Source organism: Aethalodelphis obliquidens, unplaced genomic scaffold (assembly GCF_003676395.1).
Source record: "Aethalodelphis obliquidens isolate GAN/ISIS:26980383/991018 unplaced genomic scaffold, ASM367639v1 scaffold55, whole genome shotgun sequence".
Classification (NCBI taxonomy): domain Eukaryota; kingdom Metazoa; phylum Chordata; class Mammalia; order Artiodactyla; family Delphinidae; genus Aethalodelphis; species Aethalodelphis obliquidens.
Window position 1 is genome coordinate 11,178,646 of NW_020837999.1, and position 6,447 is coordinate 11,185,092.

Genomic DNA, 6,447 nt, shown 5'->3' on the forward strand with positions numbered 1-6,447 from the left:
TTTTTTTTTTTTTTTTTGCAGTACGCGGGCCTCTCACTGTTGTGGCCTCTCCCGTTGCGGAGCACAGGCTCCGGACGCGCAGGCTCAGCGGCCATGGCTCACGGGCCCAGCCGCTCTGCGGCATGTGGGACCTTCCCAGACCGTGGCACAAACCCGTGTCCCCTGCATAGGCAGGCGGACTCTCAACCACTGCGCCACCAGGGAAGCCCTAGTTATCTCTTTTATATACACCTGAAACTAACACAACATTGTAGATCAACTATACTCCAATTTAAAAAAACAAAAAAGACTTCAAATATGGCCTCCGAACCCATGGAGAAGATAAACATATGAAGGAGATAACTACAGTAGGTTCAACTTTATTATTAATATTTTGTAGCCTATAAATAGATTTGAGGGGGTACCTCTGCAGCCCAAGGACGTTCTGGGCTCTGTAGCTGAGACAGTAAGCAGGAACAGATTTTTCATCTCTTTTTTTTTTTTTTCTTTATATCAAGGCGAGGATGTTTCCTCTGAGACCTTATGTCTGGAGAACAGAGGTCCTTTACCCACAACCTTTTTCCTCACAACTGTTTACTTCTGAACTCCATTATCTGGAGAGCTGAAAACAAGTGGTGATTTGTAGGGAGAAGACAAAGAGGGAGAGAGGGAGCGTGGGAAGAGTTCAGAAAGGATTCCAGCTCACATGTGAAAGGCCTGCTGGTAGCCTCCTCCAACCATCCCCACAGCAGAGGCCCTCTCCCCCTCACCCCTGCCCCAAGGCTTCGGCCTGCCCTCCTGGGCCTCTGTTTCTCTCCTAGCAAGTCTGGCGGCTCCCATCTTCCATAGCCAGCCTCACCTTGCACCTTCCCCAACCCGCCACCTCTCACCATGGATCTGTTCATTGCTTATTTTACAAGCAGCCTTTTCAACCACATTTTCCACTCACCCGATAGGAAAACCAGGCCAAAGTAGCCCTAGCACAGAGGCCCATGGCTGTAAGCAGAACTGTTACAGAATGGAAATGTAGGGCCCCTGGTTCAAGAATTATTAAGAATTTCAAGAGAGAGACAGTGGAACACTAAACCAGGCATAGGCCCTTCTAAGCATGTGGCCCTGTGTGTCAGCACAGGTTACACATCCATGAAGCCAGCCTTGGCTATAAGGGCCCCAAGTGAGTAGAAAGTTGTTTCCTTTCTGAATAGGCTGATGTATTTAAAAATCAGTATATTAGTGGAACACTAACAAAACTGTACTGAAAATCTATCTAGTATAATGGCACAGGTACATATATTTTAGTTTGGTGCTGAACTCCACGACAGTAGGATGGATAAATTCTGTAAATGTTCGAGCACATCTATACTCTGATTTCAAAGGAGAAAAAAAAGAAAAAAGAAAGCTCCACAGGCATTTTTGTTGCTCAGCTCACGTTAAGAACCACTGGAAAACAGACACCTGCACTCTACCTCCAAAGTGTCTGATTCAGCTATCTGTGGCGAAGCCCAGGCATCAGGAGCAGTAAGCTACACTAGAGACTCTGATACAAAGCCAGAGTTAATAAAACATGCAAGGAGATTTCACGCTTGCTGCATATACTAGAAGTTCCTCTGGGGGAGTGGTGGACAGGGAATCACTAGCCTTGAGACCCGTTTTTGTTATGCACCGTACTCAGGGCAAAGACGAGACATTCTCTGGAAGCTTTCCTTGAGTCTACACTTGAAGCAATTACAGAAAATGTACATTTATTTGAATTACATTCTTACAGAATTGGCAGTAATTTATATACGGTCATCAGCAAAGGCAGGGGCTACTCCATGGAAGGTCACAGTGCCACTGTGGCTTAGAGTTGGAAGACACAGATTCAAGTTCCAGCCTTGCCAACTGAGCAAGTTCCTCAGCTTACTATAGAGGGAAGTCATGGACCTCTGAGTCTCAGGATCCTGCTCTGTATGGGGATAAGGGGACCAGCTTCACAGAGCTGGTGTGAAGGAGATGGTTTATATATGAAATTAGACCATACACTGTGAAGTAGTTCATAAATGTAAGCTGTTGTTCTTATTTAACAGTGATAAAGACAGAACAAATCCTCAAGTTAATCTGATTATTAAAGTATCATTGCCCATTGGCATAGCAATTGTATATCCAGCTAAAATTCGCTGCTCCTTCCTCTGTGTCACTTCCAACTCATCCTGAGGACTCAAATGTTAACCACTTTATGAAACATTTTGTGTTCCCACTAGCAGTTAATTATTCCCACTCATACCTTAGCACACGATAGTGATTTTATTTGATTACACGGGTTTTCCTCTTTTCAGTCTATAAGCTTTCTGAGGACCAGGTCTCACCCATCACTGAATTATCATGAATGGGATGTGCTCAATGTTGAATGAATGATTGACAGAGGAGGGAAAGAATGAATTAAGTATAGGTGAGAGTAGTTTAGGGCATTTAAGACATTTAGAAGCGTGAAGGCAAAATTTTCATAAGAACAGGGATCTTGTATGCCTGAACCCTTCCCTCCCCCACTTATAGTCGGTGCTGGGCACATAGTAGGTAGCTTGGAAGACATTTGCAAGTCAAAGAAAAGGAGAAAGGCCAGCTCTAGGCACAGGTTTCCGTCAGCATGGACTTCTCGTGCCATGTGTCACTTTTGGTAGTACAATCCCAAAGTGTCTGTTAACCTTATTCTATTCCCTTGCCCCCCAGAGGTTCCAGGGCTGAATTATCCACACCTCCCCAATACCTGATCCTCACCCACTAGTCATTTTAGAACCCCTGTTCCTATGTAAAGGAATAGACCCTATATCCCATTGCTATAGGACTGTTCCATGCTCCTCCAGTACTTGCTAATTTAGTGACCATAAATCCCTGTAACAAGTTATGGGCACTAAAGGGCCACCTTACAGAGGAATGAATACTGAGTATATCAGACATTGTGGATAACTGAATAGGTGGGTTTCAAATCACTCAGTGTCTCCTCCTACCTGGCCTGTATGGGACAAGCACTAGAGGAAGAAGGTGAGCATTTCCTTGGAAAAGGTAGTGCTTTACAGACTGCTTGTAAGGGTGCCGATTTTATGAAATCCCAGTTTTTTAAAGGTTTTGTGGTAAAGCCAGCTGGAGATAGTAAGTCACAGTTTTATTACAGTGTGGGCCTTTTCTTAGGGTGTGGGATTCATTTGTGGCTAAATGAAATAGCTGGGTTCTGTAGTCAATAAAAATCAGTACCTTCATGAGGTACTTAATCTCTCAGAACAGACCAATGCTGACAGTCTCTGGGAGAAAAATAGAGAATTAAAATATGAACCAAGATATCTGCCTTGGTCCAATCTCTCTGTTTCACATTGGGTAGGCTATAGATGCTGGTGATTGCAGGCGTCAGTTGGGAGAATAACAGGTTTCTCTCTCTCTTTCCTGTTCATCTTTTCCAGTGCAGAGCCTAGAAATGGCGGATCACATGTCTGGCTAATGCTAGTTTCCTCTTGAAGAAGAAAAGACAGAGTCACATTTTCTCTGAATTTGAAACCAAGATCACTTTATTCACTTGATTACAGCTGTTCTTAAATGCTCCTTGGATAGTTTCCCTCTGTATTATGTTTCCCTCTGTCCTTAGTCATGGATTTTCGAAGTAACCTCACTTAGTTCTCCTCCATGGGCCAAATATATACTGATATTGAAGTGTTACTAATCCTTTAAAATGCCAGGAGTTTGAGCTTTCATTGGACTTTGAAAGATTTTAATAACTAGATTTTCATCTCTGATCACTGATAATGTTTTTAATTTGGAGTTGGAGCAGTTCCCTCTGGTAATGCATGCAGCTTGAGCAGACAGGGCATGCTATTGTTCTAAAACAGCTCAGATTAGATTTTGCCCAAACAGGTACAGAACCGAAAACCTTGGCTTCCGTTAATGCTGTATTTTGGGGCAAAGGTTCCTAAAGTCTACTTGGCCTTTATTACCTTCATGAGTTTTACCATATCTGAGTACCACCTGAAATTGTATTTACTATTTTTCTTCAAATTCATTCGCTGTGATACTTGAGTAAGTTTATTTTCCATCATGGAAATAATTATTTAGCCTAAGTGGAAACTAGTATTACTTGTCCTTAATTGAAGGTAATAAATACAATGAAAAGAAAAGTTATTAAATTCTAGCTAGATACTATTGCTTGCAAAAGGTTCTGAGCCCCAGGCCTATCTCCCTTTATTTGAAAGGGTAGTAACCTGGGTTGAAGCCATACTAGCACCACATTGAAGCTCTCCTTCAGGGAATGTGATGGATTGAAAAAAAAAAAAAAAAAGGAAGAAAGAATCCTTTTTCCTCTATTTAGTAATTATTCCAATGCTTTTGATTCCAAGTGGTACTTAGCCAACGTGTGAGAAACCCTGCCTTTGAAAAACTCATTCCTTTTATATTCTGTGTGAGGAATTCAATATTTGATTGACTGGACTTGTATGAAAACCCCTTTTCAGGATGTAAGGACACCCCAAAAGTAGATGGCACTGTTCCTACACCCAAGAAACGTGTCATCTAATAATACGAGGAGAGCAAATCATAAATGTGTAGCAGCAAGAGTTCCAGAAATATGCAGGTACTTCATACTAGAATGTGAGTGGCAGAGGGTCACTCGAGGGTCTTTCCGGGGCAGTTGAGGAGTACTTAGCAGATGAGGCAGCCAACGAATACGTACGGAGTCAAAAAACACTAGCCAATTCCCCAGTCTCCTAGTGGAGGTATAAGCACTCGCACGGGCAGGGAATAGGTTGGCACCATCTGGAAAGGCTACAGGGAAGCAAGATTTGGACAGAATCTTGAAGGAAGGAATAGGCAGAGAGCACACACATACATACACAGGTGCACATGCACACACATATATGCACATACACACAGTGTCTTAGAACAGAAGGTACAAGGTTCATGTGAAAGCAGGGGGTTAAGTGTGTCTGACCGAGGTTGTGACCTGAGAACAGTCTCAAAAATACAAACGACCTTCCAATTTGAATAAATACTCCCCTTTCCTCAGACGTAAAGCCATTCCCCACTTCTTGTTCATAAATATCACACGTTTAAGACTCATGTACACTGCAAAAAGTGTCGATGTTTCAGCAAAACAAACCATCTTCTGTTAAAGGAACGATACCTTCCATTTCAATGTACGTGGAGGTTGCTTTTTGAGAAACCCAGCTTTAGGTAGATATGTTGTCCGTTTACGGATTTTTGCCGTATTTCCTCAGTTGTTAAGGAGGGCTCCTAAAATCTTTGCAGCTAAGCAGTCGTGCCATTTCTCACAGTTCCCTTTGCTGTTTTTTGTTAAATGGAGTCATTGTTTCTCTGGTATTAATTTACCATCACACGATTTGCTGCTCTAGAGATAGCAAAGTCTCAGGTAGTATTTTTAAAGAATAAACAAGAGAAGCAGATTGGCAGGGTAATAAATGTGGGGCAATAAGGTGGGAATTTAAGCTGTTACTATTTCTGAACAAGTTGTGCTGTCACAGAAATGGTCATGGGCCTCTGGGTCTGTTTCTGTAAGAGGAGAGCCCAACTGAGGAGGCATTTCAGCATTTCAGGTCCCAAAGGATTTCTCGGGACCAGCCTGAAGGCAGGAAGGATTGATGTAAGCTTTGGCTGCACAGGCTTTGTGAAAGGTTTCCATTTTCTGAAATATAATGATGCCAAGATTTTAGTTTGGGTACTTCCCACGTGGGTTAAGGGATACTAAATCTTCAGCTCTGTTATACCTGGAGAATGTTTTTCAGAAAGGTCATTTTCATCTCCTTTCACTCTAAGGCTCATTTTTAAATATATGGTTAAATATGGACTTAGGCCAAACCATGAACCAAAAAGCAAGGTATAAACCTTCTTAATTTACTGAACCTCAAACCCAACCTTTTGTTTTGGCACATGCTAATTTTTTCAGTTACACATATATATACACATTATCTTTCATATTCTTTTCCATTATGGTTTATCACAGGATATTGAATATAGTTCCCTCTGCTATACAGTGTTATTCTGTATGTAATAGTTTGCATCTGTTAATCCTAAACTCCCAATCCATCCCTCCCCCACCCCGCCACCCCTTGGCAACCACAAGTCTATTCTCTATGTCTGTGAGTCTGTTTTGTAGGTAAGCTCATTTATGTCCTATTTTAGATTCTACATATGTGATATGATATTTGTCTTTGACTTAACTTCACTTAGTATGATCATCTCTAGGTCCATTCATGTCGCCACAAATGGCATTATGATGTTCTTTTTTATGGCTGAGTAATATTCCGTTTGTATATATACTACATTTTCTTTATTCATTCATCCTCGATGGACATTTAGGTTGTTTCCATGTCTTGGCTATTGTGAATAGTGCTGCTGTGAACATATGGGGGCATGTGTATTTTCAAATTACAGTTTTGTCAGGATATATGCCCAGCTGTGGGACTGCTAGATCATATGGCAACTCTATTTTTA

At 41.8% G+C, this 6,447-nt stretch overlaps 1 protein-coding gene across 2 annotated transcripts in view; it reads left to right on the plus strand.

Moving 5' to 3' along the window:
* The window catches only part of NME7 (NME/NM23 family member 7), a 261,651-nt gene that overhangs the window by 254,344 nt on the left and 860 nt on the right, over positions 1-6,447 (plus strand). The window lies entirely within an intron of this gene.